We start from the raw sequence: 12,563 nt of genomic DNA, 5'->3' as shown, positions 1-12,563 counted from the left end.
TATATATATATATGCTAACTTATGTATATGTATGTTTATTTTATTTGTTCATTACTATTTTCCATTTGGCTACCGCTTTCTTTGAGTTCCCAGTATTTGTTTACTAGGGTTGTTTTCATTCGGTGTATTTTATTTTTTAATGTACTTTTGTGGTCATAATATCGGGTTTTGAAATCTAAGGAAGTCATACCTACGTAATATTTCTTGTTATTCGGGTTTTCTTTTGCAAATATTGTGGCCTGGTAAACTATGCTTTTGGTTAGGCCATTATTTTGATGTGGGCAAAGTGTGTGGGTTCTGCAGTTGCATTTATCTTGTTCGTTATTAGCATTTTAATTTTTATTTCTAGTATGGTTGTCATTATCCGGAGTTGGTTTATTATTATTATTATTATTATTATTATTATTATTATTATTATTTTTATTATTATTTCTACTAGTTAAATATGTGTCCTTTGTGCTAGTTTTATTTTTATCATCGTGTCCACTTTTTATTGTTCATTTTGTTGTTGTTTTTATTGATTTTATTTAATATTTTGTTATTATGTGCTTTAATTATCATCTCCAAATTTTCGCAGCAGCTTTATGTTATTTTTATTTAAAATTTTGAGTAAGGGTTTGGTTGCGGGGAAGTGCTTTTCGATAAGTTCTAGAAATTTCTTGTCAAGTTTTGTTTTTAACATTTGATTGTATGGGGCCTTATACCAGATTATATTTCTTTTTCTTCTATGTTTGATTTTATTATAGTTATTGGTGTTTTGTTGCTTATATTTGATATCAATATTTTTGTATCCACTATTTTTTAGGGGTGTTTCATATGAGTGCCATATATATCTTATAACTTACTACCTTGCTCTACCTACGTATTGAGCACTGTTGAAGTAAATACTTAAAGTTTATGCATAAATTTATACTTTCGTATATTAATTTTATGTGAGTAAATGAAGTAGTTATATATATATATATATATATATATATATATATATATATATATATATATATATATATATATATATATATATAATTTATTATTTTTTCGAGGGTGTTTTTCTATGGCGTCGAATGGTTCAGGGTTGCCTGATGAAGTCTCATTGACTGAAACAGATGGTTGTTTGTAGCGACCATATAAAACTGTTTACCCTCGAGAATGTAATAAAAAAATATTTTGCCTTTGTTAGTGAGCACAATATAACAATGTGGATGTCTATAATGCTCCCTATCTTGGGTTAAGGATATTGAGAAGTGATATACAAATTACCATTAGTGTATAAGCGATGCTCTTTGTGTGAACCAATTGAGCTTAGGTATTTGGACAATGTCAAAACATTGTTAATTCACTGCTCTCATAGCAGCAGCCGAATACCGCAACAATTAGAAGTTCCGACTGTCATATGGGCGGTTGGGTTTCGGTCCCGGCTTGAGGTAGTTTCTTGTCTAGTCGCACTGACAGGCTGGGAAACAGCGAAACAGTACTGTATTTGGATGGCTATATATATATATATAATATATATATATATATTATATATATATATATATATATATATATATATATATATATATATATATATATATATAAGAGAAAGAAAATTAAAACTGTCGGTTGAATCAAAATTTATTATTCACTGAATACTCCAAAAAACAATTTACAAAGTCCTTATTCCACGGAGTTTCAAAGAAGGCTATTCTTAATATTCTTCTCATCAGAGGACATAAAGAAATCAGCAAATTATATTTGTAGCAATGCTAGAATTTGCTAGTTAAGGCATTAAGTGAAACCGCAATTTATTGTAGTTATAAATTGCCAAATAAAATAATGAGAAAATATTGGATATGTAAAAAACTAATATAAAAACAAACCGCGCATAATATTTCAGCTTGAATGAAACTCCTCTTTAGTTCATCCAAAATGCATAATAGTTCTTTAAATAGAATGAATGTATTCCAAAATAAGTCCAGCGTGACGATGCATATAATATGATTGGAAAGATTTCAAAAATTTGATTGGAAAGCTTTTATCTATAATATAAAGCTGAATGTGTGTGTGTGTGTGTGTGTGTGTGTGTCTGGTCACGAATAGGTTCCTATATGGTTGACTATTATAGAAAACTGATCACATATAATGATAGAAGATATATCGAGACACAGGAATGGGTATGTTTGATCTAGCAGAACGGTGGCTCATTAAAATTGTGGGGTCTGTGTTTGCACCTGGTCCACAAAGTATGGAAATAAAAAATTGAAAAATAAAAAAAAAACGTTTACAAGTGTTTTTGATGTAGATGTACATAATAATAATTTGATAAGTATGTTTTAACTTAAATAGGGATGATATAATAAAATTGTGGGGTCTGCGTTCACGCCTGGCCTTCATAGAATGGAAATAGGCACAAACTTTAATAAAGATTTTTCATATCTATCTGCGTAAGTATACTTTGATAATTATGTTTCAGTTTTAAGAAATATGGTATAATAAAATTATGGGGTGTTCGTTCGTGCCTGACCTCCATAGAATGGAAATATGTCACAAAGTTTAACAAGGTTTTTTAATATAGATCCACAGAATATTGTGATACCTAAAATCCCAAAAATAACCCTAAATGTCTTTATTTCTATTGATTATCTTAAGTTTATTATATTGCAATGTTCTAAATGTTGTATTTTTCCTTTGCAGGGCTGCAGCTGACCTTAGATTTGTGTTTGGAGCAATAGTAACCAGAACAACGGCAATATGGAGGAATGCATCATATGCGACGAGAAGCTGCACGATCTGTTTTCTACTGCAACTGAAACATCCCTCTCCAATATCAGATTGTGTAGTGAAAGATGGGGTAGAATTGGCAAGAACAAAAACATTTGTGATAGAATAAATACATTGAAAATAGTTAGAGGAACAGATTACCATTACCATAGAAAGTGTTACAAATCATTCTGTAACACAAGCAATCTTGCAAAAGCTGAAAGGAGTCATGAAGAAGAATTAAAAGAGTCAATGAGCAAAAAGCGAGGAAGGCCAAGTACAAGTTTTGTATCACCACAATCAAGGAAAACATTTGATTCAGATTTATGTGTCTTCTGTCAAGAACAAATTCATGAAGTGTGCAGCGAGTCCATGGGGAAAAATTCTTGGAAATCAAGAACTGTAGTCCAAGTGAAGATGTCCGTGCAAGACTAGCACTCCTTATGGATGCAATGGATGCATTTGCACAAGATTTAAAATACCACTTGACATGTTTAACAAAAGAAACCAGATACCTTGAAACATCAAAGACTGCCAACAACCAAGTATATCTATCTATCTATCTATCTATCTATCTATCTATCTATCTATATATATATATATATATATATATATATATACATATATATATATATATATATATACATACATATATATATGTATGTATAGTCAATAAATGACCAAAACTATATTAAAAAATTCATAATGTTGATCATCTTATAATTTATTTCTTTAATTCAGTTGACTTGTACAATTCTTGACAGTATCCGATTCGTAGCACAAAATCTATCATTTAATTATTATATCAATTAGTGAATCTATTTTGCCCTTAACTCATCAGAAGAAATAGCAACAATCAATCCGTCAAAAGGAATTGAAGTGTTATTTGACATGATTAAAATCCGAACATTTGTCGGAGAAGCTGGATATATATATATATATATATATATATATATATATATATATATATATATATATATATATATATATAGGTACAGAGTATAAAAAATCTAGGAAGACTTGTTGACACACAGATCCCAATGGAATACGAATTATTATCATCAGTGAGTAATTACGGATTATTACCTTACGGGTGATTACCTTATGGATGATTACCTGAGTACAAATAATAATCTGGGGAGACTTTTTGTCACTCAGATTTAAGGGACTATCGAGTTTGTAAAAAGAACGGTTAAAACTTGCGTTGTCACGATTGTTTATTTAATCAAAATTTTCTCTTAAGATTTTGATTCTTTTTTCGAAATGAAAGCATAATTAATAAAATAAAATCATTGAAATAAACGTAAAAACGAAGATTTCAGTTATTTATTTATTTTTTTTTTCTTGGATACAAATGTGTTAGAATCCGCCCTCTTTTTCTCTTTGGAAAATTTTTTGGCACTTCTGCAGTATGCGGACGGCAGCATCTTTTTTTGGTGCGTTTTACGAAGCTGTTTCTCAGGTGCCAGAATTTTACTTCAAATTCCAAAAATGCCTCGGGAAAATCCGAAGTTGCTTGAATTCGAAAAATGTTTCATTCAAATTTATTTGCTCGAAAAAAAGCAAAAAAAAAAAAAAAAAAAAGAAATCTTGGATGATGGTCCGTATGAAAACTGATAAAAAAATAAAATAATAATAACTAGCGGGGCCTGTGGAAATTCCACAGGGGACTCATTCATATGTAAAATATTGATATTGGCATTCTGTAGATGTTCAGCATGAATGGAGACACTCTGATATTATTGTAGCTCTTTTGTTAAAACTGCAAAAGTATTCATCTAAGCTAGCATGAACGCTCGGCAAAGCCCGATCGTAAGGTCAGCTTGCAAATTTCGTATATAATAGAGATAATGTTCTATCGATTTTTATATGTTATAAAGTTGCGATTTAAAAAAATATATATATATATATATATATATATTTGTACATGACTTGTGTGCATTAACGTGAATCGAAACAGGAATAAAAACTTATGAAAAAAATATATGTATATATATATATATTTTTTTATTATTACATTTTCACCCCAAACAAATAAGGCACATTGCCACTTTGATGTAGGGGGCTACTATTAGGGACACACGCTAAAGGGGTACTAGGTGGGGAGTTGGGCAGCAAGATGTCGGTTCACATTACACTTGAACTTCTGCATGTCAGTACAGTTGGGGAAGCAGGAACCCGGAAGGGAATTCCAAAGTCTAGCGGTTCTGGGGAAGAAACTACCAGAGTAGAAGGCTCTCTTACATCTAGGGGTCTCAACTGTGAAGAGGTGGGATTTTGCTTCTTGTCGAGTTTGTCGGGGATATTTACGTAGACGGGTTATAAGTGCTTTCAATTCGTCGGAACATTCACCGTTGAAATACTTGCAGAACAGGCAGAGGGATGCTACATTACGTCGATGGGACAGAGGCTGAAGTTTAGATGACAGTTCAGGACCTATTAAGTTGGCGACTCTCTTTTGAACTTTGTCTAGGAGTGAGAGACTAGTAGCAGATGCACCGGCCAAATATGACAACAATACTCCATACATGGCCGAATGGTGGACTTATAGACGTACAGGATACTTTCAGGCATTAGTAGCTTTCTAGCATGGTAGAGAGAACCTACCTTTTTCACAGCGGTCCTGGCAATGCTCTCAGTGTAATTGTTCCAACTCATGTTTCCTGTGAACGTTAGGCCGAGGAGTTTAAAAGATGTACATTCAGATAAAGAGTTTTTGGCCATTCCTATTGGTGGTAGAGAAGGTTTCTTGTAATTATTGAAGGAAACAAGTTTAGTCTTGGCAGCATTGAATATGACCATCCATTTTTGTCCCCATTCCACTACAGATTGGAGGTCATCCTCTAGTGTTTTTACCATTTCTTTAAATATGTGTTCATTTCTTTTTCTGTCGGGTCTGTTATAGAGCGTGGTGTCATCAGCATATATACCCATCTCACAAACAATTTTGTCAGGGAGGTCATTTATGAATATTAGGAATAATAGAGGTCAAATAATAGAGGATAGACCCCTGAGGCACTCCCACATTTATATCATATTGTTTAGATGTACAACCTGGATATTTCTCTTATCTAAGAAGGATTTAATTATGTTTAGTATTCTTCCAGTGATACCATATGATCTGATTTTCCTGAGGAGAACTTCATGCCATACCCTGTCAAAAGCCTAAGATATATCTTGAGCTACTGCTCTACCCTTCCCTGCTTTGTCAAATGAATGGTATATACGCTCAGAGATTACATTTAGAATGTCTGCTGTGGAACAGGCTCTCCTAAATCTATATGGTTGGTCAGTCAGAAGTTTAGCATCTGTAAGGTGATGGACTAGAGCTTGGTTAATTATGGACTCAAATATTTTAGCAAAAAGTGGGAGGAGGCTAATGGGACGGTAATTTACTGGGTCCGTTCTTTCGCCAGAATTCTTGAAAACTGGTACCACAGAAGCAGTTTTCCAGCAGGCAGGAAAGCAAGATTCATTAAGGCATTTGTTGTAAAGTTTGGAGGGGATTCGAGCTACTTCGGTGGAGTATTTTTTAAATAGCAGAGCCGGGATGAGATCAGGTTCACATGCTTTTGAAGTGTCTAGATTTTTTATAATAGCATGCACCTGAGAAGGGATGATTTTCAGATGGTCTAGTGTGACGTCTGTCTGCAAAGGAAAGTCCGGGAAAGGGTGGTTTCGAGGGTCCAGTATGGAGTTGGAGGTAAACCGACTGGCAAGCATGTTAGCCTTCTCGGTTGCTGAGCAAACAACCTCATGATTGTTGGATAATAGGGGAATTGTTGATTGCCCATTATTTACTGTTCTAGATTTTCCAGAAGTCCCACTCTTTATCTGTTCCTAAATCAAAACGCGGATTCCATGAACAAAGCTTCTTTCTTAGAACTGCACGCCTGTGGAACTCTGTTCCGTCTGCCTGCTTCCCACCGGACTACAACTTGGATGTGTTCAAGTCCAACGTTAACAAATTCCTAATGAACCACCCCCTTAAGTAAACACTTCATTTGCAATAACCCTTATCCCTGAGTGGCTTCCGGGCCTTGATAAGTAGTGATCACTGTGTAAAAAAAAAAAAAAAAGTCGCGGGTTCCTAATCTCTTTGCTTCGATGCGTTTTTTGGTGGTTTCAGTAATTCGCTATTTCTTTCTTACAGTTACTTCTGACTTCTATATACTTCTGTCTGTTTGAACTGGATTTATGTCAGTTAAATCGACGGTATGCATGCTGCCTTTTGCACGATGGTAGCTGCACATTGGGGAGAGTGGGGCTTGCTATCAAATTTCTGTGTGGGAACATGTGTATATATATATATATATACATATATATACACACACATATATATATATATATATATAACTTGAGTTCTTTCAGTAGCCATAATCGAAACCGAAACCGAAACTTATGAAGAATTCTTGATAAAATTATTTATAAAAAGAAAATAGGTGATTTAAGTAATATCAGCTATAGTTCAAACTGAAACCAAAACTTATGAAGAATTCTCGGTAAAATTATTCATGACAAGAAATAAAAGTACATAACAATTAAACGACACTTCTGCTATATCCTGGAAGAACCTTCCATGCATTTTCTTCCTAGCCAGTTCCTCTGCCCTTTCTCTATCCATACGTTTCACATAATCAGACTTTGTCTCACATATCTCTACTTCATTGGCCACAACCTTAAGCATCCACACCCTACTTCTAACCACATGCTCCTTCAACGACATCTCCTCGGTTCTAACACAATCTTTTACACTTTTCAATCCTCTCCCACCATCTTTCCTCTTTTGATACAGCCTTGCTACGCTGCTTCGAATGTGAAATATACCAAACATTGCTAAAACTTTTCTTGTTTTGATATCCATGACATGCAAATCCTTGTCAGACGATTCTAAAATTCCCGCACTTTATCTCAAAACACTGACTGGCCATGCATTTACTGCTTTCATTAGGTTTCCTCCATTCAGTTTCGACTTTGCAATTAGTTTCACTCTTCTAAGATACTCCTTCCTGACTTTTTCCTTCATTTCTCTGTTCATGATGCCTACACCCTCCAGCACTCCTAAATACTTATATCCTGTATCTTCTATTTCTTTCATAATTTCTCCATTTGGAAGCACTATTCTATTCGAATGAACCTTTACTCCTCTTTTCATCACCAGCACCGCACATTTACTAATCCCAAGCTCCATCCCAATGTCTTCTGAGTATGACCCCACAAGTTCTACCAGTCTTTCCATTTCCTTTTCATTTCTACTGAATATTTTCAAATCATCCATAAACAGTAGATGGTTGAGGCGTCTGTCACCAGATCCAAAGTTATAACCCAGTTTTTCTCTCTTCAAGAGGATGCTCAGTGGCATCATTATCATTACAAAAAGAAGTGTCGATAACGAATCTCCGTGAAATATCACACGTTTAATGCCAACCTGCCCCATCTCCTCTCTGTTTGCTGTCAGCACCGTTTTGCATTGAGCCATACTTGTCTCCAAAAGCCCTACCACATTTTCAGCAACCTTCATCATCAATAGTGTTTCAAGTATCCATGAATAAGGAAACTTTCTGTAATCGATCCATGCTACACTCAGATTCTTCTTCTTCTTCTTCTTCTTCTTCTTCTTCTTCTTCTTCTTCTTCTCTGCATCCTACATCATTGCTTTATCAATTAGTAGTTGCTTTTTAGTACCTCTCGAGCCTTTCCAGCACCCCTTTTGTTCGTCAGGAAAAACACCATTACTCTCTAGATGTTCATAAATTTTCTCTGCAAATATTCCAGCCAACAGTTTCCACATCAATGGCAGACATGTAATTAGTCTATAATTATTGGCATCTGTTCCTTTTGCAAGATCTTTCCTAATCAGTGTTGTTCTTACCTTCACAAGCCAATCAGGAACATCTCCCGACTCTACAACTCTTTGCAGAGCAGCAGCTATAGGCGGATAAACGCATGGAAACTGTTTAAACCAGAAGCCCATCACTCCATCTGGACCAGGTGCCTTCCAGTTCGTCATCCTTCATCTGCCAGCCTTCATGTCATCAATGGTTATCTCAACGTTCTTCATCTGCTGCATTTCTGATAGCCTTTCTCTGACCTCTCCCAACCAGCTAGCCTTCTCATTATATCGCCCTTCGATGGACCAAATCCCACTCCAGAACTTCCTTGCATCTTTTGCATTTAGAGTGTTGTTATTTCCCGCCTGTTTACTACCATTTAATTCTTTATACAGCTGAGACTGCTTGTTCCGGAAAAGGTTGTTCTGCCGAAATGCAACACTTTTTCCAACAAAGTTCCTAATTTTTATAGCGCCAGTGTGGATCTTCTCTTTCAACATTGTTAGAACGTTCATCGTTCCATTTTCCAGCAATCTATACCTCCTTTCAAGCTCGTCCTTGGCTTTCTGTCCTAGTTTAACTCCTTTTCTTATTTCTTCGATTCTACCAATGTCTTTCCGCCACCGTTTAATACTTTCTTCAAGCCGCCTTTGCCAGTGTGGCCTTCTATCCTTCATTTCTCCCTTTTTCTTCTGTAATAAGCCAAGACGATTCGCAATCACGTATGACGCTGCATACAGAAGCCTGTTAAGTTCCGTAATCGATATGTTCCTTCTTATGATGTTGTGAATTACTCCTTGAATTATTTTTACCACGTTTTTCACCTTCCGCCTATCACTACTCTTCATACTTGGAATCTCTTATGATATCGTCTCTAAGAAGAACCTCTCTTAACTTCTGAAGTACTATATTATTATTATTATTATTATTATTATTATTATTATTATTATTATTATTATTATTATTATTATTATTATTATAATAATAATAATAATAATAATAATAATAATAATAATAATAAAAATAATAATAATAATAAAAACATAATAATAAAAATAATACAAATAATAATAATAAAAATAATAATAATAATAACAACAATAATAATAATAATAAAACAATAATAAAAATAATAATAACAATAATAATAACAATAATAATAATAAAATAACAATAAAAACAATAATAATAATAATAACAATAATAATAATAATAATAATAACAATAAAAATAATAAAAATAATAATAACAACAACAATAATAAAAATAATAACAATAAAATAATAATAATAACAACAATGATAATAATAACAATAAAAATAATAATAATAACAACAGCAATAATAATAATAATAATAATAATAAGAAGAAGAAGAAGAAGAAGAAGAAGAACAACAACAACAACAACAACAACAACAACAACAACAGCAACGGCAACAACAACAATAACAACAGCAACAATAATACAGGGAAAATAAGAATAACATAAACAAAAATTCAACACGTGTTTTCTATGCAAGTTTCCCGACTGGAAACGCGCTAATAACATTTGTCCTTGCGTGACATTTGCACAAACGAACGGAAACTCGAGTTTGGCATTTCGTAACTGAATTTCTTTTAACAGGTAAGAGGTTTCTGATTAGCAAATACATTTCCCTTTCATCTTTCTCTTGCCCTCTCTCCCTCTCCATTTAGTTCTTTTTCTCCCTCTTTATCTATTTCTTTGTCTCTGTCTCTCTTTGCGCACTCTCTCTCTCTCTCTCTCTCTCTCTCTCTCTCTCTCGTTGTATATATATAATAAAGCTGTGTGTGTGTGCTTTATTTGTTTTTAATTTACTTTCTTTGAAGATTGTAAAGCTAAACCAGCTGCCAACATTGCCCTGCTTTTTATCGAAACCAACCGAGAGCTCTTTTTAGTATCCTCGTGGTTCCTTTAAGTACAATTTCCTGGATCTCTTTTGCACTTGGTTCACCAGGAATATTAGTTAGGTAGGACTTCAGGTTCTTCTTCTTCATAAGCCCTGTGGCACCTATAATAACTGGTATGATTGATATCTCCCTAAGATTCCAGTTTCTTTTCATATCATACACGAGACCTTAATATCTGGTCTGTTTCTGCCTTTCAGCTCTGTTCAGACCGCAATCATTAGGAACACTCACTTCAACCAAGGTTGTAACTCTTTCTGACTTATTCCATATGTCAGCACCATATGTCAGGTTTCACAGCAACATTTTCAAGGTAGGTGGCTGTAGGGATTACATGGTCGTAATGTATGGTATATAAGTCATTTTCAACTGTTCTTTCAGGTTGATGTTCCCAGGATTTGCTGCTACATTGGATGTTTAATTTTTTACAGATGGTCCAGTGGAGGTACTTACATACTCCATCATGTCTCGTTGTGTAGTAGCCGTCCCCCAAAAGAACCTTGCAACTTGATATCGGATGACTCACACTTTCCAATTCTGTGTGGCAGAACCTGCATTTGTTGTCATTAGAGAGTCCTGCCATCTTCTTGAATGAATTGGTCATAAATCCCTGGTCTTGAGCAGCTATTATACCCCTTTTCCTTCTCGTAGTCTCCAATATCGTTTACTAAACTAACCACATACAATGTTAGATGAGGTACCAAGCAGCAAACATTGCTATTTTACATTTTAAACAGGGGTTGTTTATTAAAACTATGTGGTCTGCATACGCGCTCGCTCCCCAAATAATGGAAATAAAAAGAAACAAAAACGGAAACTTTTAAAGAAAAATCAGTTGTTTTTGAGTAATGTTGAAAACAATTTAGGTTACCGAAATAGGATTTTGACCAATATTTAAATAATTTATGAAAAAAATTTATTATAAAAATGGAAGGGTTTAACCATTTGATATTATTTTCTGTCTGTGTGTTCTTGTTCTTTTTAAGTAACTGATTTTTTTTTTAAATATCAAAGTCACTTAAAGGCGTTTACTTTAACTCTTCCAGTTTTTATTGTAAATGATTAAAATATGGATCAAATCTTATTTCAGTCACATAAATTGATTTCGATAATATTCCCCAAACAAATTATTTTATTTAAACTATATTTTAGAAAAACATTCTTTTTTTTCATATTTTAGTTGACAATTCATTAAATAATAAGGTAGATAGAGTATGCCAAAGTAAACCCCAAGGTCGATTTTATAAAGTATAAATAGAGATTTTGATAGGCAAGAAAAGGATTTCCTCTCTGACTAATGACGAATTATTTATTCACAAAAAAAAATATTTCATTTACAAATATTTTTTAATGATTTCTTAAAAATTCACCCGCAAAGAAATGGATTTTTTTTCTTTTTGAAGATATTTTTATAGATTAATCGAATCAGAATTTAATTTTTAACTAAAAGTAATTTAAAAATAGAAATAAAAATGGTTATAGTCGTTTTATTACATCTCACTTGACCCAAACCCGTTAAAGGCAAGACATTACCTCAGAAAATGATTTCCTCTCTGACTGAGGACAAAAGAGCAAATACTGAATTTTTAATTATTCATTGGAAAATAAAATTTAAATTATTTTTTTCCATGATAGATACTACATTGTAATTATTTATTCACAAATAAAATATTTCATTTACAAATATTTTTTAATGATTTCTTAAAAATTTTCAAATTCAAAGAAATGGATTTTTTTCTTTTCAAAGATATTTTTATAGATTAATCGAATCAGAATTTGATTTTTAACTAAAAGTAATTTAAAAATAGGAATAAAAATGGTTATAGTCCTTTCATTGCATCTCACTTGACCCAAAATCAGTTAAAGGCAAGACATTACCCCAGAAAATGATTTCCTCTCTGACTGAGGACAAAAGAGCAAATACTGAATTTTTAATTATTCATTGGAAAATAAAATTTAAATTATTTTTTTCCATGATAGATACTACATTGAAATTATTTATTCACAAATAAAATATTTCATTTACAAATATTTTTTAATGATTTCTTAAAAATTTTCAAATTCAAAGAA

The sequence above is a fragment of the Euprymna scolopes genome, chromosome 46, assembly GCF_053919585.1.
Source record: "Euprymna scolopes isolate OS-2025 chromosome 46, ASM5391958v1, whole genome shotgun sequence".
Lineage (NCBI taxonomy): Eukaryota > Metazoa > Mollusca > Cephalopoda > Sepiida > Sepiolidae > Euprymna > Euprymna scolopes.
Note: the sequence above shows the minus strand (reverse complement) of the source record.